General features: G+C 40.9%; 1 protein-coding gene across 21 annotated transcripts in view; it reads right to left on the minus strand.

The window, feature by feature from the left end:
• LOC310892987 (uncharacterized protein) overlaps positions 1 to 23,237 on the minus strand; it is a 592,327-nt gene that overhangs the window by 552,028 nt on the left and 17,062 nt on the right. The window contains exons 3-4 of one of the 21 annotated variants that reach the window (XR_014578627.1): positions 19,267 to 19,336; positions 18,141 to 18,155 (exon numbers count right to left, since the gene is read on the minus strand). The exons of 18 other annotated variants lie outside the window; for them this stretch is intronic. The gene's annotated coding sequence lies outside the window, so the exon portion shown is untranslated. Of the gene's footprint in view, positions 1 to 13,729; positions 18,159 to 19,266; positions 19,337 to 22,106; positions 22,125 to 23,237 lie in introns of those variants that run through there. 2 more of the 21 variants (XR_014578626.1, XR_014578628.1) reach the window with 2 other exon arrangements.

The raw sequence follows: 23,237 nt of genomic DNA on the forward strand, positions 1-23,237 counted from the left end.
GGAAAAGCATAACCCAATTACAGGAAGAAAGGCCACAGAGATGTACTAAAGCTTTGGTCAGGAAAAATCTACTGATATGAGTGGAAAAAGTGAGGAATAGGAGAAGTCCAATAACTTTTGGGTCATGCAAATTTATGCAAGTAGATATTTTTAAAGAGACTCCATCTCAAAACATCTAATTCATTAATTCCTTTTGGAAGCACACCAACTATTTACGATATATTGGACAAGACAAATACCTAATAATTGCAAGAGCGACAAGTCCAAGACGATAAAGATTATTTGTTTTTATGATCTGTTCCCACCACTTCTCACCTTTTTATTTCATCATACAGTGATGATACAGATAAGACAGGCTACTTTTGTAAACAGAAAAATGTGTTTTCACCCAGGTATTTTAACCTTTTCCACCTAAGGGACAATTAAAAAAATAATTTAGCTTTCTATTCTTAGCTCTTAATACAAATAAGCTTAGGAACAAACAGGGTGCAGCCTTCAAACATGACTACACAAAGTCAGGCACTAAAATCCACACGTACATACCACTTAAATATGAATTGCAGCATGTGACCAAAAAGCATCTCATCTTTACTCAACTGTCCTTAGAAAATAAGCCTCCTTAGTCAGAGGAACAGAAGTCTGAAATGCTCATCTCAGTATTTACTTCCTACTTTCTAACACACGTCAGCTGTTTTCCGTGTTGTTTTCACATTGGATTGGGCTTTTATTCTTTAGTTATGATAAAAAAACTCCTTGATCACTTGCTATGAACTCAATCCAAGCAAATTCGGGCAACTGGCAGGTAACAAATGCAGCTTGGCTACTCAAGAGAGTATAAATCAGTTTTGCTAGACAGTGTGAAGCCAGAGAAAATATGGTTTTAATACATTTATATGATTATTTCCCTGCATTGGAAGAATGGACTTAATTATCCCAGGCTTTTCCAGTTCTATGTTCCTACAGCCTAAAGTTAGCATATGGATGACCAAATTCACTATGAAACCACAGAACTGCAGAAAGCTTATCCAAGACCATCCATCATGTTGATTCTTTCAATAGCTTCATTTTTTCATCCCTACTTCCTTCACAAACACTATCAACCTGCCTTCATAGGATAGCTACACTTATATTTGCTTTGCCTTTACAAACACAGGAGTAGCTCATGCAAAGCCTGAGTGGTGCATATTGTACTATTCCCAGAATTTTCAGAACAACTTATGTGAGAAAAATAAGGATGACATTGTGACACAAGGTCTTAACTTGCCACCCTTTGGTATATGTAATTACTATATTTTAAGGAAAACAAGTTCTCACAAGCCAACGTTGCTGATGTTGCTAGACCTAAAGCAGAGTAGTGCAAGTGTTTTATTTTTTGAAGTTGACAGATATATAGACACTCACATGTAAGATAGTCAAAACATTTGTGTAAATTAAAGGATTTTTTTTTTTTTTAAATAACAGGTCTACCATCATCTACATAAGGTAAAAAAATCCACTTGCAAAACAAAGAATATCACAAATCTATTTCTTAAGTCACTAGAAACACAAACAAAAAATCAATTAGCAGATAATGGGCCAGAATCTGACCACAGAATACAGCAGTCTCTGCTGCTTCCTCTTCACCAAAGCAAAAAAACACACAAGGTGGAGGCATTTGGGTTATCTGCTCTCAGCATGGGTACAGGGGGCTTGGAGGGGAAGAGCTTGTGGACTCAAGTTTTTCTCTGTCCACCTATGGCAACAGCAAGGTCTTGTGAACTGACCAAGCAGTGATGTTTCCGCAGTACACCCCCTTTTGTTCCAGCAACCTGCAGCCCAGGGATCTCCTGTGCTGGGTCCAGTATTTTGACATTTCTGCCCCAAACAGATTTCTTCTTGAACTGATCCAACCATTTCTGTAACCATGTGAACTGTGGCACCACCTAGGGCTCTAGGAGCACGCTGTGTGAAGTGCCTCTTACTGCTTCAGTTTTGTCATCAGTGAGTTGCATTCACTGCCCTGATTCTTTGAGACACTGAACAATCACTCCTCATTCACTATTTCTGCACATCTTACAGTAAGCCTGTTACACACCCCCCAGTCACCTCAGAGCCCTGGTTTACCTGTAACACCTAATTGTCACCATCTACCTCCCATACCCTTACTTACCAGGAGGAGCACTAGAGGAAAAGGGACTAAATCTGTGCCTGTGACAGCAGGAAGGACACTGTCCATGGAGGGCTCCTGGCTTTGAGTAGCCACCCTTGACACATACACAATTGGTGCACAATATTTCATTCCCATTGGCATCCATGGTCTAAGATCAAGTTCTTAGCTCAGCCAAAATTGCGATGACCTTGGCTACAGCAAAATCAAATAAGGTTTTGTTTACGTGGTATTTTTTGAACAAAAAGTTTTGATTAGAGTGCCACTAGCCCTCTTTTTGCACTAGAGACTACGTGTTCACAGAGGAATGAGAACAGTAAACAGACTGAAGCATAACTCCAACTTTGTTTTGCTGTAGCGAAACCATCATGTATCCCTTGAAATACAGGGTCACCACGAGTAGTTTCTACTGTCAATCATTTTCAGAGACAAGTCAGGAGCTCCCACAACACCAGTGCTCTTCAGCACCTTACTCCTACTGGACAAAGAACAGGAGAAGGGTAGGAGGTATAATAAAACTCCAATGGGTAATACTGAAGAGCAAACGTTATTTCTATGTTTTCAAAGATGGGAATTCGAACCTTCAGAAATCTGTCTACATCTTTCCTACAGCTAAATCAGATTCCTGGGTCGTAGTCTTGTTAGACCTGCTTCTAGAAGAAGTTTAAAAGGAGATGGTTTTTCCATCTTCCTACATTTAAGAACCTGTTGTCTACATGGATAGCCAGAAGTCTCCATAACTGCATGTCAGCCTTACACAACTCATCTTCAGTTGTCTGTCCTTACAGAGGACAAATAAAACCTCATGCTACTAGCCAGTGTAAACAAGAAGCATCCTTCAGTGTAATGCGATACAACTTGAAGAGATGGTATGTACAGTAGCATATCAGCCTCCATCTCATCTGCAATGACTTTTTCCTCAACTTGTTCTTCACTTTTACTGTCATTACTTTTTTTTTCCCCCCCTCTTCCCCTTTACCCTCTCAGATCACTAGAGTCACTTTGGGTTCACTTTGAAATGCCTTACAGCTCTGAGTAAACTGGGTGGACTCAGTCATCTTTGACCATGCAAATCAGAGGTAAGCAGAACTAGATGGTGTTAGAGCCAACCAGAGAAGACTATGCTGAACTGATGCCTCTGAATCAAATTTTCTCCTCTGTAAAGATTTATCACTCCTTTCCCCTTACTTAACAGAAGGCACGTAATCTGGAATGGTGTTGAGTTGTGTCTGGCTGAAAATAAAGAAAAGAAAGCTAACATTGTTTTTGTGAAAGTGCTTCTGCCAGCATTTGGACCACAGCCAGCCTATCAAGTGCAAGTTTACAGAGGGTTACAGTGCTTTGCCCAGGCATTTGATGAAAACTGTATAGCCTCAGAACACAAGCTTTTAGGTGTGAATGTTGTATACAGAATTACAATGAGGAGTTGCACTGACTAACAGTGCAGAAAAATGGAATTTCTCAGAATTTTCTTTCCCCATTCTCACCCCTCCAAAACATGGATCTTCGGATGTCCCATTAATATTCTGCTCCTTGAAAAATTACATATGTAAGAAAGATTAATGTTATATATTCACTCTTCTGTAATAGTTATTTTCTCACTTTGGGAGAAAAATCCTGTCTTGAAAATAAAGAGTTCATTCTTTTCTCTAATTCAGTGTTAAAATATATAGGCATCGTTATCATTTGAACTACACCTACTAGTGCATGAGGAATTTCCCAAAACCTCTCAGATATAAACGCATTTTTCGCCTCTTGAGGAGTTATAAATAGAAAATAATTCTCTTCTACTACTTCTAGCATAAAAGCTTTCAGGACTGATGTTAGATGGAAAGAACTGCAAACCAGCCACAGACAAAGCATACTGTGGCTAGCAACTGCCTTGGGAGACTAATAATACACGACTTTCCACTTCAGAGTCCCTCAGGTTTGAACCTGCCCTAGGTACAGGACACACTTCAGTGAAACAGAAGTGTTGCAATACATTTAACAAGGAAGAAAAGATAGAAAACAGTTGATCTACACAGAAATAAAAGACACAAAGCCTGAATATCTGGACAGAATTGATGTCAGAATTTAAGTGTTTAATAGACAGAAATCAAGTTTCATTTGGCATTCAAATAATATTCATCTTTGCAAACTAAAGTACCTCCAACAGTAAAGTGCCATATGTGAGCACTTAAGGGAAGCCTAGGTTTAAGGAGTGAGTCAGTAGGGCCAGGTGATAAGGCGGGTAAACTACGCTGGTAAGAATTCCAAGAAATATGGTGTCCTTGTAGCCCAGGCTGATTTAGATTCAGGAGGCAAAGAGGAACACAGCACAGATTATAACAGAAATACGCACAGATAACTGCATTTCTGATGCATCAATGAATCAAAGATCACCATTATCAAAGCAATAGGATGTGTTTGAATACACACTGTACAGCAACTGTAAGCAAAGGGGACAATCCTGGGATGAAGATTACCATGCTTCAGAGAGAAGCAAAGTTGTCACACTGTATAGCAGATACTCCAGACCCAAAACTTAAGAGAAACAAGATGACTGAACCACTGCTGTTCATTTGCATAGCCCAGACTCCAATGGGAATCAGAGGCTTCTCCAAATCAAATGTTCTGTGTGGAAAAGGTTTCTCAAAGCAAGGAGTGTGCATAAAGGAGCACCGTCTAGTCCCTCATCTGACTGGAATGCTGGGAGTAAGCAATTTTGTCCTTTGAAGTTTAAGGGGGCTGTTTCTTTGTATACTAGGAGTCCAGAAAAAAAAAAAAGTATCGTTAGAGAATTAAGCCTCCTAGTGATTAAAATTGAATAGCTAGAACTCAAGATAGTTTTCACGTCACATCTAGTTACATACAGTAATTTCAAAAAAAAAGAATAGTTACTGTGCTGTATGAGTGAGATTCATCTTTTCAGCATAGGACAGTTTTTCAGAAGTATTGTAGCCCATGGCTATTGGCGCCTACTTAAGTCACCAAATGGAAGTTGTTTGACACTACTGACCTAGATCTCAATGTCAAGAAAGGGTTTACAAGTTAGAACTGAAGTCTATCTAGAGTTTCTAATAGACTGGAGGGATCAATACTGATCAGAGAATGATTTCAGCTCTCAAACGTATACCTAACAACACTGCAATTCAGGTAGCATCTAGCAACTTAAAACAATCTCATTAAGTGTATCACAGAGCCAGTACATGTGCTGGAAGAGGCACAAGATGCCTATTACATCAGCTGTAAACATAAGCAACAAGTACAATTTTGGGGTTTAAGATTGCTGTGTTTCAATCACTAATGTTCTTTTTCTGCCTAGGTACAGGAGATGAAGTATTCCAAAACCATAAAGCAGGAGAAAATCATTAAGATGATACAAAAAATCTGTGAGGAATAGAATGAGGTTAAGCAATTGCAGAACGTGCAGCTAAAACTCAAGTGCAGTTAAAAACTATTCTAAAATTGTTAGACTCAAAGTCAATATTTTGAGGAAGAATTAAAAAGTCATATTAGAGGTCATGAAAAACATCCTGCTTTACAGTAGGGCTTCTTCCATCAACACCTAGATGCAGCCCAGAAATCTTGTAATATTTAGATGTCTTTCAATTTTGCAAATATAACACAAGACTTTTATTCAAATATTACATGCTGCTAGAGAAGAGAACCAACTGGAAATTTCTCATTTAAAATATACTGTTTGGAAAATGCACATTCATTGACATAGCCGTAGTGTCAGACTTCCATCAGATTTGGGAAATCTAACCAAGCACCTCAACAATTTAGAAATTCAAACAGTGATTTCCACTAGATATTTCAGTTGATCTATTAAAAATGTCCAAGTCAAAACAGACTGGTATGACCCAGTTTTATTTTTTAGTGCAACTCCCTTTACGGCCAACATAACGCTCTGACTCAGGACAGGAAAAATCCCAACTATCCAAAGTTGGGATGGAAGTGAAAGCAATTCCCTACTGTCAGAAAAAGGAACACATTTCCACTGACTGAAATCTATTTCAATTTTCAAGTGTCAATATGTTCCCTGTTGGTATTTTTCGCTTCAAGTGGAATTTGAGATTTCAGGCTTGGACAGGACTAGGTTTCTACAGAAGACAGAAACATACCCAACCAGGGAAAGAGACTGGCATCCCTTTTCTAGAAAGATAATTACAGTAGAAGTTTCCAGGACTGTTAGCAGTTGTGTCTGAGCAAACTTGTATGCCTTCTCTTCCCCCCCGCCCCAACTTTCCTATGTTTATACATTTCTCATCTCCTGACAATTTTATAGTTCTTTTAGTACAGTTCAATTGCAGAAGAATATAAGCACCATCACAAAGGAGATAAAGTCCTGATACTTCTGGCTCATCTCCCTGGCAAGGCAGAACTGCTCTGAACAACACATTTAAGACAATCATCCTACAGCCTCATCTATGCCTGTGGAAAATGCATGCTAACAAAATATTTTATTTACATGCTGGGGTTGCTGGGGTACAGCCGGAGTTTTACATGCAGTGAGTAGAAGCACTAAGAACAGCTGAACCTATTCTGGACTCTTGTCACACTCTGACCTCCCCTCCCTTACTAATCATTATAATCATGACTTCTATCAGATCTTACCAACTGGAAGGCAATAGCCCAAAATCTCCAGTGAGCTTTGCCTTTGGTTGTGAAGGAAGGAATATAAAAGTACAGCTAATACAAAAGCAAAAATGGCCTAAAAGAAAAGATGCACATTCTCATTCCTCAAAGCAAATCCCTACAGATTTGCAGGTCTCATGGAGCTTCAAGCAAAACTGAAGTGCAGCCCTTTTTTTCCCTTGCAGCACCACACCCTCCACCAGATAGCAAGGACGATTGGTTCTACACGTGGCATTAGCAAGTTTGCCAGATATGACTACAAGTAACTGGAGAATCATTTGCATTAGTGATCTAAGCACCAACATAGCTCAGCTTTTCAGAACCAGGTGATATCAGCAGGGTGGCAGGAAGGAATATAAGAAGCATAACAGGAGCTAGAAACAGAAACTGACACAAGAGATGAAGAGAATGACCTACTGGGGTTCTCTAGTTACTCATCTCTGCAGAGCTGATCTTTCCTGATTTAAAAAATAAACCTCAAACCAGTCAGCTAACCTTCAGCAGCTTGTTCCCAGAAAATACTCTAAAAACAGCTATCTAAAGGGAAAACAAATGAGATGTACACAGACAGTGCAATCAGTTTATCCTTGTTGCCCAGAAGGAGAGTTACAATACCTCAGATTCATTCCTTAAAAATGAAAATCTTTTCATAAGCATTCTTGAAGATAGACCCTAGTCTGTGTCTTCACCAAAATATACCTTAAGTTGTGTTCTCCTTGCTGCCTCAACATTGGTTGCTCAAGACTCTGTTGCTTAACAGAAAACTTGCCCTGTACATTGCAGGTAGGGTTATTGCCAATCTCTCCTTACAAGAAAAAAGCTGAAGAAGAGCAGAAGTCTATGCACATGAAAGTATAAATCCTATTTCCTCATTAAAACCCATATTAGACAGAAATTATCACCTTAAAAAGTTCTGTCACCATAAGGAAGTCTCAGCATGCTCTGTCTAGCATAAGTAAATTCATACTTAAAACAGATTCTGATCTCCAATTATTACTGGTTTTGTTTTTGTTTGTTTGTTTGTTTTTAATTCAACAGCCAACCAACTACTTTTCTTACTGGTGTTCATCCGCCACTAGAAAGCATGCAGATGAGCCAGCAGGTTGCTGTTTGGCAGCTATGATACCATAAGGAAACTACCATATATAAAAATTATCTTTATATAAAGATAAATATTTTCTGGCTCTTCTGTGGATTTCAAGAGCATTTTCTAAATAAGATAAGGATTTTCATTTTGTACAGATGGAAAAAAACAGACATGAATTGAAAGCCTAGGCGTGGAGTCAACAGTAGCATTGGGCACAAGAATATTTGACCCTTAATTCCTAGATACTGAATCTATGCTGCCTTGGTTTTGCTGAAATTAAATACTTTGTGGCAAAATAAGGAAATATATATTATTTTCATTCAGTTTTTCAGCTTCTGTGTACAAGGGTAAAAACAGATAACTCATGCTTAAGTGGGATGCAGGAAGACTTTTCAGATTGAGCAAACAGATCCACTTTTATCAAAAAATGTTCTTACTGAAAGTAATGATAGCACATGAACTAGTGAAGCTTCATTGGGCATGTTACAGTTCTGTTCTTGTCTTCTACACACCAAATAAATTGCTCCTTGATCTTCTTAAACTCTTCCACTGAGCCTTTCCCATTCCCTGACCTTTGGGCAAATTGTCCACAACACCAACACATCAGAAGACGAAAAACCCATTTTAACCAAAAAGAAAGCAGCTTTCAAGCACAACTGCAAAGATACAACACAGGATAACTATCTTCCTCTGAACTCTGATTGACCTGGTATTTTAACCCTCTCTGCATAAGGAAAGCCAAAGACTTAGGAGTTTTATGCCTACTTTCAGCCCTTTGGTGAAACCCCTACAAGAAGCTATGCTTGGCAGACAGAACCACTTCTCAGCAGCACCATTCAAGTAACAAAACCTATAGCTGAAGGCCATTTTGGTAAGCAGTGTTTCAAGTGTGTGATGTTAGGTGCTCATTTCTTAAAATTAACCAACACTGGCAGTTCTCCCAAATCTTGAATGCATGAATTGCAACCCTCAGCTCAGTACCAGAGCTGCTTTCCATGAAGCCTGCTTCAGTGGTTTTAGCAAGTTGAAGACCATCATATGGTAGACGCGCTGTCCTGCTTTAGCTGCCTGCTCTGCGCTTTCAAGGTTGCTCTAACAGACTGTATGAGAAAAATAGGGGCTGCTGAGAAGCAACAGTTAACTGATGTCAAGACCAAAGGATTTTATTTTCAACTTTGTCTTGCCCTTCCTGGTTTAGATTTTGGCCTAGAACAAGCCTGAATTTCTACCATTTGGTAGAAAAATTTCTACCATTTGGTAGAAAAGCAGAAAGCTTGCTTCCAAAAGGAGTGATGGGTATTAGCTAGCTGTGACTCAGGTAAGCCCCAGACAACAAGTTTAATAGCTACACCATCTATTCAAGAACATGAGGCGGCATGATCAGTCTTGGTCTTACCAAATACTGAAGACTTGTCATTTGTTGTCCCCCTCTGGAGCAGCTCAACATTTTTTTTCCCCCTACACTAAAGTCAGAGGCATCAAACTCTAGACTACCCCCAATGTCCTCCACTATTCTTTACTTTCTTCTTTATAAGAAAGATTACTTAGCATGTCTTTAAGGGTGCATTCTTCATCTCCAGAAATAAGATAATTCAGTCAGACTTGGTCAATATTCCCTCAAAACTCACAAAACAGTTTGTCAAAGGTTATGTTACCTCTAGCTTATTTTCCTTGTGAAATAGGGACTAGATATAGAATAAACTGTATGGTTTTTAATATCTCACCACAATGAGATACACACAATACACACAATCTGTGTATAGTTATAGCTACTCCTACATATCTAGTAACTGAAGTCTTATTCTTTGTAAGATGAGCAAATACACACCCAGAGACATTTTCCCCCTCATCTTCCACTTGGCTGTAGATGGTGCATGATAAAATGAGAATTCAGTAACCTCTACATAGCCCTGCTACTCTATGAGCATGGCTTGTAAATTCTTTCACTACAAAGAAAAGGACTGTTTGTCTATTTAAGTTAAAACCCAAGAAAGCACAAAGAACCAGACTTTAACACAAATCAACACTTTGCTCTTGAGATGCTGTATAAAAAGTTTAAACAACTTTGCAAAAAAAGTATCTAGCAATTTCTCCCACTGTTTTGAACTAATGCCTGCCAAAAGGTTTTTAAGACATTACTCAGATTTGCTCATACTTGAGCAAATACTTGTTCTAAGAACATACAAGTTTGAAGCAAGTATTTATTCAGGTTTGACAGTATTGTCACCACTTTGACACAAACTGCAAAATGAAATCAGAGGCATCCTTATTTCAGTTGCAAAGAAAAAACAAACGGCAGCGTCCCCTCCCATGAAGTCCCCTTTGCTGAAAAAAGCACTTCTGAAATGCTAGAGAACATGAATAGGAGAGTGGCTGTTGGGCTTTTGCTTACAGCTCCAAGCTCCTCTCAGCCAGCTCCTCGACTCTGCAGTGTTGGGCTGCCAGTGCTCATTCAGCCCACATTCTTGCTTCCTGCTCCTTCCTGGATCTGCTTCTATGGCATGTTCTCATTTCCCATCTGGATCCACTCAAGCCAATATTCATGAAAACCTTTGTTTGGGAATGATGGCAAGCTTGCAGTTTATGATGTAGACACCATTTTTCTGCCTTACATTTGTCCATGGCAGGTAAACATTACACTCTGTTTTAAGCAAAAGGTTAAACTTCACCAACAATAACAAAGTTACTTAGACTTAACTGCACACAAATTAATCTAAAGAAAAAGCCTTTTACCACATCCTGCCTTTGATTTAAGTAATGTTGTTTCTGTATTGTGTATTTATAATACTGTTGATACCAGATGAATGAATCCTTGCCACTCAGATTTTCTCCATAATTAATACTCCTAATGGAAGATTGAATGAATAAAGAATAAAGCACCTTGATGGAAAGATGCTTACATTTTTAAATAATGCGTACCATATATGTAAATGTTAACCTCTGATGTAGCCAGAAAATAAAGTGCTTCAGAACACCGCTGAGCAAATTAGTACACATCTACTGAATTTAGTGCAGCATGAACCCACTCTCTGGCTAGCTTTAACTTTTTGAATACAAGAGCCCTTGCAGCAGTACTTCAGGCAGCAAAGAAAACAGTCACTTCAGGGAAGAGTATGAATCGAGTTGGCTTATTTAGTTCGTGCAACTCTAAAAATGCAACAGCTATCTGAAACTAACAAAAGGTAGAGGTTTCTACATTGATTAGAAACTTCCTCCTCATCTGTCAATGTTCAGCATTGTCACCAGCAATAAGAGAAGTTCATCTTGTCCCATGTTGTTCTCTGTGCAGAGAAGTGTGCTCTCACCTCTTTTTAAACACAATAACTGATAAGTGCTCCAGCCTTGACGTTCTGCAACCTGATCGCAGGTTAATCGAAATACTAAGCAGTAACCCCAGAATATGCTCCAGCATCTGCCACTACATTTCAAAATGGAAATTCCTCTGCTGTCCTCATGAGAGCATTATTCCACTATATTGGTTTGTTTGTTTAATCTGTTCTTTTATTCTCCAACTAGTTTTGAGGTTGAAGAATGGTCTCTGGAATTACTCCCCTAGGGACAATGGCTGACCCTTGCAATCTGACAACCATCTGCTGAAATTAAATTTCAGAAAAAAATGCCCATGCAATCCTGACTGCCAAAAAACACACTGAATATAAGCGATTCAAACCAAACTGAAATATTGAGCAAGGAGCCATTGCATCACCTTGCTTTATAGCAAGGACTTCGCTACACAACAACAAAACTGCAATAAAATTCTGATTTCTAATGTGGGAAACATAAAACAAAGCAATATTATTCCCAGATTTTCATTCTAAAATGAAACACCATGCCATTTCTGCTATCATTTCATTTAAAATGGATGTCATTAGAATCAGTCAAGTCCTGACCACCGTAACTGCACCCAAGGGAACTGCAGAGGATCATTGAGGGAAGTAGCAAGACAGAAGGTCGAACCAGCACCACATTACTCTCCCTTGACATCTGATGGAGTCATGACAGCAGTTTGGATGCTAGATGGCATGAATATTCATCTGTATGATTTTAAAATTACATCATGACATTGGAATGATACTTCTTATGTACCCTTGTTGTACCTTGGTGACACTGTAGTGAAGATGCAATGTCAAAACACTGACTTTCAAACGAGTGTCACCTGCTTTTCTTTTATTACCACCACTTTTTTTGTTGTTGTTGGAAAAAAACAATAAGCAGCAGCAGACTTGGATAGTGAAGTATATTAGCAAATTTATTAAGGAAATCAAAAGAACGCTACTAACCCCCAAGATTTTCCTAAAGAAACTGTGGCCTTGCAGTATACAGCTCCAGTAACAAACCCCCCAGTTTCTATGAAGAACATTTACATCAAAGTTTCTTTCCTCTGGAGGAATCACATTCCAGTTCTTCCAAAGAAAGAACAAAAGTAGTATCTGTCCTGAAATTGTAAGAGAAGAGAAAACACCCTTACAGGCCAATTGAGCCAGCAGGGACCTGAGCTATTGTTGCAAATATTCTCAGAAACTGTTTGGCCTGGATTTTTTCCTTGAATAATAAACAGCAAATAAATTAAAATTAAGACTAAACAGAATGCCAAGTGTCTAGCGAGACTGAGCACTTCCATTCTGTATGGATGTCTAGGTTTCAGTACTGCACAGGGACTGCTTTCAACAAGAGTTCAGAACTTCCTCTGGAAAAAAAAAACCAACAACTACTCAGGCTGTGGACAGAGATCTCAGACTAACTTGTCCTCTTGCTCCAAAGAAAGAAGGAGCATAGGAAAAAACACCCTCAATCAGGCACCACTAGTTCTAGTTTCTGACAATAGAGAAGTATCAAAGAGTTACACTAATATAATGAACCAAATATTTGGTAGGAAATTTTAGTTACGTACAGTTATAAATGGAAGGCAAAGACCATCTGTAATACTGCAATACTTCAGGTTCAATGCCAATTAAAAGTACCACATAAGAACGTGCTCTGAAGCAAAAGATATTTAATGTTCCATGAAAGAGTTCAGAAGTTTTGTTGAGTGTCCTTCCTGCCTACACGTTTCTCTTCCTCTTGCATTTTAGATTATTTCCCTCTCCTTGAAAAACCCTTTCCCCTTGTTCCCTACGCTCTGATTCCCCACTTTTATGTTCACCACCTCCCACAGTTCCTTCCCCAGGCCTATTGCTACAACCCCGGATGGGCCAGGCCAGGCCGAGCTCCTCAAGCCATCAGCCCACACCATGCTGACACTATTGCCTTTTACTGTCACCCCCTCTCCTCTGCAGCCCACCCCTCGGGCAGTTCTTCTCTAGCCCCCAGCCTCTTCAGAGCCATGGCAGAATGGACCCGCAGGCATCGCCTCAGCAGAGCGGGGAGAACCAGAGCAGGCCGCCCAGGGCCACTGCAGTCAGGTTTGGAGCATCTCCAACTACAGCAGCTCCCCGCTCTCTGGGCAGCCTGTTCCAGTGACCACCCTCACAGCAAAAATATGTCCTCTTAACTTTTCGGGGCTACTCTCCACACATGGATTTGCCCCTAGGTTACCATGAACTGGCTCCCACTGCCTTCCCTCCCTCCAGCTGGGGGTGTAGGGGCTCGGGGACAGTCCCCTCAGCCTCTCCCCGTCCGACGGGCTCCAGCCTGGGGCCGTTGCTGCTCGCCCAGCCCAGCCGCGTCTCCCCACAGGGCAGAGCTGAGGCCAAGAGAAGCCCGGCGCTGAGCTCTGCCCCATGCACCCAGCTCCGTGACCAAAACAGATCTGGCCCGTACGGGGATCGAACCCGCGACCTTGGCGTTATTAGCACCACGCTCTAACCAACTGAGCTAACCGGCCACTCTACGATCACGTCGTGCCGGAAGTGCCCTGTCAGCGCCAAAGGCAGCGCGTCCCTCCCGCCCTGCCCCCGGCCTGGGTGCCCCCCCGAGCCTAACGCCCACGGAGCAGCCCCCGTGGGGCGAGCACCGCTGGTTGCAGGCTGCGAACCCCGCGGGGCCGCCCGCACTGCCCCCACAGCCACACACCCAGCCCTGCACAACAGCTGGGGCAAGGACAAGCACGCAGCCTGTGCCCAGGGCATGGGCAGCAGGGCCACCACCCAAGGCCCTGACGGTTCCTTCCTCCTCAGAGGCTTTCTAGGCACCTGGATCAAGCCCTGAGCAGCCCCCTGGTCTGCCCTCACCGCAGATGGTGCTCAGAGCAGGAGGTTTGGGAGAGATGTCTCTGCCAGGGCCCCAGAGTTGCCCTACAGACCTAGCAAAGCTCAGGGCAGGCTTCAATGGAACAGAGCAGACTCATGGTCGGGCCTCTGATGAGGGAGGAAAGCTTCTCATGGCCTGGGCAGAGTTGACCAGCATCTGCCAAAATTCATCCAGCAGTAGACTGGAGTGAAACCACTTGGAAGCAAAGAGCTTCCCCGGGAGGACAAAGTGGCACAGGAAAGAGTCACAATTCCATTTTATCCTTTTTTTTCCCCCCCCCTACATTTTAAAACAGAAACCTTTGACTTTGTTAATTTTCCTGGCCTGCCCTATAATAAAAACAGTTTTTGAAGTGTTTGGTCTTCCCAGCAAATCTCATTACAGAGAAAAAGACCAAGTTAACCTACAACCTGCACCACAGCTCTGGACAAAACAATGGCTGAGAATAACAGGAATGACAGCACTCTTTTCTAGTTCATACGTATCCTTGTGGTCAGCTCCTACACACACATTTCCTTTGCCTTACTTGCACACCACCAGTTCACAGCCTTTCAGTATTTAAAGGGGGCTTATAAAAGGGATGGAGAAGGACTCTTTACTCAGGTAGATAATAATATGACAAGGGAGGTTGGTCTTAAACTAAAAGAGGATAGATTTAGATTAGACATTAGGAGAAAATTCTTCAATGTAAGGGTGGTGAGGCACTGTCATGGGTTGCCTGGAGAAGCTGTGGATGCCCCATCCCTGGCGGCGTTCAAGGCCAGGCTGGATGGGGCCTTGGCCAACCTCATCTAGTGGGTGGCATCCCTGCTTATGGCAGGGTGGTTGGAGTTAGATGATCTTTAAGGTCCCTTCCAACCCAAGCCATCCTATGATTCACCAGTTAGCCTGTCTGCTACCAACGCTTCCTTCAAGTTCCCCCAGCTTCATTTTTGCCCTGCCTTATGATGCTGTCCTGTGTCCCTAGGAGCAATATGAAAGCATATCCATTCCATCTCGGCTGTTCCAGCCCTCACATCTCTGCCTCCCAGTCCTGCCATCTTCCTCCTCAGCACCATCAGTTCATACTTAGTTGCTTCTTCATGTGTATGGAAAAGCATCTTCTCTTCTATGTCTGCATCCTTCTCCAACTGCAGCTATATTTGGTTTTTGCAACACCATTGTCTCATTACCACACCTGAACACCAGCCCTTCATGTTTTGCATGCTGCTGCTCCTTGCCTAATTGAATCTCCTGTTTAAACCATTATCTCTCATCCAACTTGTATAACTTGTCAGCCCTCCAGGAGGACAGCAGTTCATTTTATGAAACAAAAATAAATTAAGAGGGGTCCAGATTACAGGACATAGGCAGCAGTAATCAAACAAGATGTTGCTGTCCAAGACAGACCTTCAGAGACTCCCATGGAGTATATGCCATCACTTTCATTCTTCAGGGTATTGTTTTATCAGCCCAGTAAACTCTCCTGCAGGCTGCCTGGGGCTTTCAGACAAGCAGATGAGGGAACATGTGGGGAGCTGGGGAGGGAGAGACTTCAAACTCTCATTTCTTTACCCTTCCTATCCCACCTCCATGAAGCAGCAGCCAGGCAACTGCCAGGAAGCATGTACTTTCTGGTATCTTGAAAGCTACCTATATTTTCTGGAACATGTCGCTTTGTGTTAGGCTAAACTAATTCAAACATTCAACAGCAAGGCCACGTGGAATCTAAATACCAAAGTGAAAAATGAACGGGCGGAAAGGAAAGATACTTCCAAACAAGCTGCAGCATGGGGCTGTGTATGGATCCTGGTCATTCTCCCGACTGATAGCCAGAAGAAGAGTGGCAGATACCAGAATTGCAGGCCTTCATTTGCGTGCATCTGGCACACAGATCTTCAATCTGCTTTTCAATAAGAAACACTCACCTAATCTTTTTGGTCAGTTGCTATGCAGAGAGTAAGGGAGAGGGGGCAAGGGGATATTAATCATCTCTCCAGCTTTTCTGTCCAGAATATCACCAGAAATAGCACAAAGCAGTAATATATTGTGTTCTAATTCACAACTGCTCATCGTTAGTTCATAATCAAATCTAGTCCAATCTTTCACACTAATACAGAACAACCATATGCCTTTTGGATCTATTCTTTCCACTCCCTAGATAGGCTAAGCATGCCTTCTTCCTCAGAGTTCCATCAGTCACATCCCATATGCCAACCACTATCACTCTGAAACCCTCTTCCACACAGAAATAACTTTTTTTTTTTTCCGGAGTCTCATTTGGGCTCTGCTTTGCAGCTTTCCCCATGCAAGCAACAGATTGTGATTAGACAGTGACAGATAACTTAGCAGTCAATGAGATCAATGCTGTCTCCAAGAAAACAAGGCTTTCTAATTGAACAGTAAATGTTGGTTTCTCTACAGTGAGTGGGATCCACTCCCTTAAGCAAAAAAAAAAAGGCTATACATAGCCAATATCTGTAACATGATGGAATTTACAGGTTGTACATGCAAAGTGCTTACAAGTGTCTTTCAACACCACTGATGTTAGTGAATTATATTCACAAGTGGTTTAGTTGGCAGATACCAATCTCCAAGGGTTTTGCTAATTCAGAGCTTCAGCTAGACATCTCAACAACTTGAGACTTTAATGGCACATTTAAGGAGACCTTCCATAATATTCCCTTCCCCTCCTAACCTTACTATAAGAAGAGTATTTCTGAAGACTGAAGAGTTTACTTTTAAACAGAGGACAGACAGCAGGCAAAGCTGAAGAAGGAACAAGGTTCAGCTGCCTAAGCTCAGATCTTGTCTCCAGTTTCCCATTACCTCCCTCCCACAAATTGCCTAGCATCCCCCTCACCTCTCTCTTGCTTCCCCCACCTCCCCCCCAAAAAATCAAGAGCCATATTACCAACACCTGCAGCAAGCAGCATGCTCCACTGAGCACAGGGCCTGCTTGGTGCCCTTGGCTGTTCCCACCACAACCTTCACTTATGCCTCAGTACATTGTCTACAGGCAAAAGCTACTTTTCCTCAGACCTTCCTTTGTTCAGGATTGCAAAGATAGTCCTGCTTCTTTGCCAATCAAATCATTCCTTCTCCTTTTTGATGGCAATAGATTGCCAAGTGGTGCAATCTCTCAGCGCGGAGTGCCAATTCTCTGCAGCCTTCCCACACCCCATGCTCCAAACCAACCACGTGCTGTGACAGGACCTGCCATTGTGAGTTCTGGCTGCGCACAGAAACAAAGCCACCTTCCAGAGGAGACAAGACATTTAGGCAGGAAGTAGAACATGGCGTGCTCAAGGGTTTCTCTCCTCAGCCCCTTCCTGAGGGCCTGCACTTGCAGGACACATTAAGGTCTTACTTCATGTAGACCATTAAGTCACCTAATAAGGTGATCTTCAGTCACTGCTCACTACTCAGTCCCAAATGGATCCGAACCAGCAATTTAACAGCAAAGCATAGCTTTGGGCATTCCGCACCCATCTCCTGTTTGTTCCTAAACTTTTATCAGTCCAGGATTGAAAACTGTGGAAAAAAATTGTTAGCTGCCTGAATAGAAGGGTACATGGAACTAACGCTATCAGCCTGAGTACTACCAAGGGATTTGTTAAGCTTGCCAATGAAATCTCACTCAAAACTACTAATGCAAGCTATTTGCATATGTCCGTGCATCAAACAAAATGGAACAGAGACACAAAGTTACATTTAATAAGATTGTTATTGCCTAAAGTAAATGTTTGGAAGTCATTACATGTGTATTGAAGTGGTGCATAAATGTGCATCCCGCATTTACAGCATTTTAATAATAGCTACTGTGAGTTTTTAAAACAGTCAGGAGGACCACTGTTGTTTAGCTATTTTCAGTGTTTTGAACTACAAACCTGCAGGTTCAAGAACTGGAATGAGAAATGGGACATAATACTCAGTGCAACCAACAACAGCACAATTCACTTCACAGCTTCTTTGTGATAGCCAGCAACAACTGGGACAATCCCAGGGTCCCGCGAAGAGGAAAAACCCTTCCATTCAGCGATCCAAAAGTGAGAATCCAACTGTGGATGGTTCCCAGCCAAGCAGAAGTTTGCATTTAAATCTTGATGACGTTGTAGTGCCCAGGCACTTCTACTGTAGTAGAAGATAAAACGTGAAGATACTTTGCTAGCTTGCCTACCATGCTTCCAGGATCTAGTCTGTTCCCTGGGAAAGTATTTTGAGATGCTCTGCAACTCTCAGCCTCAAGCTAACTCCAGGCATCAGTCTGTCATTTAACATGCCACATTAAGTCTACAGGTAGCATTACAGGGATCACCACTGAGTTGCATAAATACCATTTCATTATTAGCACCAAAATTGTTGGCAGATTTTCCATTTTTAAGTACTGAATATTTTATTCCTGCTATGGAGGAATACAATGGATTAGTTGACGTAAGCTTCACAGCAAGTTCAAGTGATGCTCTTTCACACAGAAACTTCATGCAATTTCTCCCTATTTTTACTCAAAAAAAAGAAGTAAATTTAACCCAGGCCAAACAAAATTCATCCCTTAACATTTTGAGAGTGAGTTTGAAGACTATTTAAGTGTTGCCCCAGAGTGGTTTGAAACCTCATTCTAGAAGTTGTTTTATAAAGCTGGTTTCCTGATAGCTTTCAAAAAATTAAACTTGTAAACAGGCAAAGTACCATGTGATTTTACTAAAATCTGCTTGCAGATGAGCATTTCTGTTTTGTTTAATCAAGAAGTGCAGAGGAGCCCTACAACATTCTATTCTCTTGGAAGTTGCTCAATGCAGTTTTCAAACTTGACTACTCAAGGTGAATATATTTCACAAGGTGTATCATTCCAATTAGAATCAAATCTCATGAAATATTTTAACTAAATACAGTCATTTTCCCTCCCTAAAAGGAAATCAGAATAACTTTTAGTCAAGTTTCTATTATTTCCTTACTTCTTCTTGAGTCACAAACACCTAAATACAGAGCTTCCACAGAAAATTACAGTAAAAAGAAAATTATATTACATTAGAGCAAAAACCACCTTCAGCTCAGTGAAGGTTTACAGAGCACTTTTTTCTCCCAATATGCCAGGCACTCCATGCCCTTAACATACATTGTATTATTAAATGTTTTCAGTAGGGTTTGCAATATTTTCCTGTGGAAAAACTGATTTGTGATCAAGCAGATGTCAATTAGACTTTGTTTAAAGCCACTGCCATTAGGATCATTCTTGTCAGACCTGTTAAACCTGCAGTTTCTGGCACTCCTATTTCTTCAGTCCATGTAGGCAGCCCTCTCTTTGCTTGGTTCTGTAACATACCCAGTGTCATTAAGGTTCCATTTGAAAAGAATTAAAGATGACTATAATTTATATGTGATTAAATTGCACCAATTATTTCTTGAAGCCACAAGCATATAATTTCCTATAAGCACTGAAATAAAATCAATATCCCAAGTTCATAAATTATTTATGACTCCGACAGACTGCTGTTTGTTAATGCAACAGAAGGACACCTTTCTGGACCTGGACAAGAATTTCAGCTTTCATTCATATAAATAAGAACGCACACTCAAACGCACTAACGCCAGCCCAAAGAACAGAAGTTCCCTCAAATTTCTATGCCTATGGTTGCTGAAGACAGCTATCACCAAATAAGAAACACTGGCATACAAAATGAATGTTACTAAAATACTGCAAGTTCTTGCCATAGTTGACATTTGAATCTTCTGGAGAGTTTCTTACAAGGTTTAGAATGTTCCACACGAGACCTAAATTAGATGTAGTGCTTATGAAACCAAGTTTCTGAATGCTAGAAACAGCTTACCTGCTACTTTCATGTGTTTCAAGAGAACTGCCATAATATTTTTATACTTCTTAGTATTCATATCATGCTCTAGCCATGAAAGATGTAGCAGTACACAGTTTATCCTCAGATATTTTTTAAACGTAGAATCCGTTCTCTACATGTTCTCCACTTACTTCACAACATGTACATCATTGTCATTGTTGAGTACAAATATGGCTTTCTTACCTTCAAATATATTAGCAATTAATTTTTGCAACAACCATATACAAACCTCCTATTTTCATTTACACAGAGGAATAGATTAAGTATTCAGAGAATCAAAGATTCAACCAAGGGAAAGTGCTGTCACTCCACAGTTCATGTCCTGATACAGGTCTGTCAAACAATTACATCTCTTCAAAGAAGCATTTGAGTCACGTTAGGAAAGAAACAACAACACCTGTTATCCCCAAAAACACAGGGGTCTCATTACCAGAAGAGCAGTACCTGGGCATGAAAACACAACCAGATCAAGTTCCAGCAGGGTCAGCTCCCTTTTCTATCCTCCTGACATAGATAAATTGAACACCGCAGTTTATTCTGTATGTACCTTTGTGACAACCTTGAAAAAAGAGTGCCTGTCTAATCTGAGTAGATAGGGAAGTTGCCGTGTCACTTCTCAAATAAAAGAAGGTTTGGTCCAATGTTATTAGGTCAAACGTTAATTTATCCTGTGAAAGCCTACCCTGACCAGAGTCAACAGCAATTTTTGACCGCACAGAGCTGCACCTAGCTCTCTGGTTGGTTTCAGAGTTAGAAACTAGCATTCCCAGAGGGGACATAATGCTTTAAGTTAGTTATTTGAAATACTGTTCCTTGCAGCCTGAGAAGTTATTTCTTTACCCTATGTGCACCTGTGCATGTATACACCATTTCATCCAGTCTGTCAACTGGGAACACAAGCTGTAGAATGATGATGTGTACTGTATTTTGCATGTCTACATGTTGCCCAAAGCTATTTGGATATAGCCATTCAAAAATTATACATCTCCTCAGAGAGCTTTCACTTGCCTTTCAAAAAAGAACAAACACACACAGCAAACAAGTCTTCCTTATTATGGACAGTTCCTTCTCCTCCATATACCACACAATTCTCCAGTCAGCTAAAAGGGGACCTTAACACATTTTTTTAACCTATGATCAAATATTAAGAATTCCTAACATAAGGAACTTTTTTTTACCTGAAAAACATATCTATAGCTACACATTATCTATGAATTCAATCTTGCTCACAATTCCAAGTCTTCTATATTTCAATAATTTTGACGAAGGAGTAAATGACAGTCATTCATTTCTTACAAGTATTAGGAAAAGCAGTATTTAGATAAGGGATATCTTGGTAGAAGGAAGGCCCAAAAAAACATAAGATTTCTTCATAAGGCAGAGAAAGGGAAGGAAAGGATTCCCATGTTTCACTCGTTACAGAACAACTCATTGCATATCAAATCATACAGATCTGATAAATTGAAAAATAAAAATTAATCCAGTTTCCTAGATGCTCTCTTCCATAACAGCAAGGTCCAAAATCTGGCCAAATAGGTTAATTTTGTGAAGGGTACTTTGCTGATAAGTGAAGACAAAACTAGTATCATCCACTTTTAAAACATCTTTGATACATGGAAGAAAAGGGTGTAACTACCACAAGCTCATAGCAGCCTCATCTTTTCTTGGGCTAGCTCTTCACTTGCTTGACAATGGGAACAGAGCTCTCAGTCACGACCAAGGAATTCAGAAGCACGACTTTCAGTGCCCTCCATGCTACCAAGTCACTTTGGTACAAACAGTTCATGTTCAGAGCAACACAGCACAGCAAGACAGGAGCTCGGACCTGCTGTTACCGATGAGATGGTTGTTACCATGTTGGAGCAGTCTGTTCTCAGGGCATGGTTTTAACAGATATCAGCATTATCAAACCAGGAATCTCTTTGATTCGTGCACACCAAGAAGTATGAGGCAACACAGCACAGCTAGAGTGCAGGCTGAAAGCTTAGCAAGGATTTCTGTACAAAGCCGGACCCTGTTGGACAGGATCAATTCAAACAGAGGAAAGGAAAAAGAGCAAAAAGCCTTTTAGGCAACACTCGAAGGAGGATGACCTTCTAGAACCCTGCTGATTACTTACATGATTTCTTGCCAAGTAACAAGGGCTACATTGCTCTCCAGCCCAGCAGCCAGCATTATAGATCTCTGCACATTGGTACACTTACTTCCAGCCCCAGGCTCAACTTCAGTTGTTGAATATGGTGACAAACTATAAAGCATGGGACTGAGACACATACAAAGTTTTGTTTGTTATGTTTTAAGAAAAGCAATCAGTATTAAAGATATTTGTTTTTAATTTCATTTTGAAGCTCTAGAAAATTTAGTCTCCTTTTGTTAATAATCCTTACCTCTACCACCAGCCTAGAGCTGAATACAAGTTAAAATCCCTTAAGTTAAAGCCTCTTAACTACACACTGATCCAGAAAGCTACGTCAGCACAAGTGTAAAGCAAAGAATGATGCAAAAAAAATAATTATATGAATCAAGTTCCAAACAATGAAATCCTCTCCAAAGGTTTAGCATCATTTTTGGGGTTTATTTCATACAATGGCTTGGGTTGGAAGGGACCTCAAAAGATCATCTACTTCTAACCCCCCACCATAGGCAGGGATTTCTGCCTTCCCCATCCTCCAAGGCATTTGATTCAGGCTGCCCCCAAGGCAGATTTAGACTGAGCACATCTCAACATGGTTAGGGTTTTATAAAAATAATCAAAGCATGAAATAAGCTATTTTCCTTGACCTCTATCCTGAACCGATTTCCAAGAACGATTAATACCCTTGCCAATGACCAAGTTTCTCTATATTCTTGTTCTCAAAATTTTTGTTTCCCCCAGAAAGACAGACCCACTCCAGGAGCAAGAGGCTGCCACCTGCTATCCTGTATTCTCTTTAACTTGGTCTTTCACATGCCAAGAGGTAACCTGTTCATTGAGATTGACCAGATAAATTACCAGACACTGTAGGTGAATGTCCACCAAGTACAGAATCAAGGCAGAGTCTGAAGTTTTAAAATACTTGATGTTTTAGTATGGTTTGTTTGGGAAAAAAAATGAAAGCCTGCCACCAGAAGTTCACATCTTGATGTATACATCTTTTTCTAACTGCAGTATTGCTGTAAAATTGGAGTGCACAAGGCACTCTTTACCCTCAGAGATGTGAGTACAGGAAGGAGATTCCACATGCAAGTGTCATTCCCAATAAGAGCACCCAAGGGATCCTTTGCACAAGATATTTTCCTGTTATAAATCCAGCTGCCAGTTCTGTGCATCCTACCATCTCCTTTACTGCCAGCGAGCAGAATACTGATGCTGCCCTGCTAC

This window comes from Anser anser (genome assembly GCF_964211835.1).
Source record: "Anser anser genome assembly, chromosome: 1".
Taxonomy (NCBI): domain Eukaryota; kingdom Metazoa; phylum Chordata; class Aves; order Anseriformes; family Anatidae; genus Anser; species Anser anser.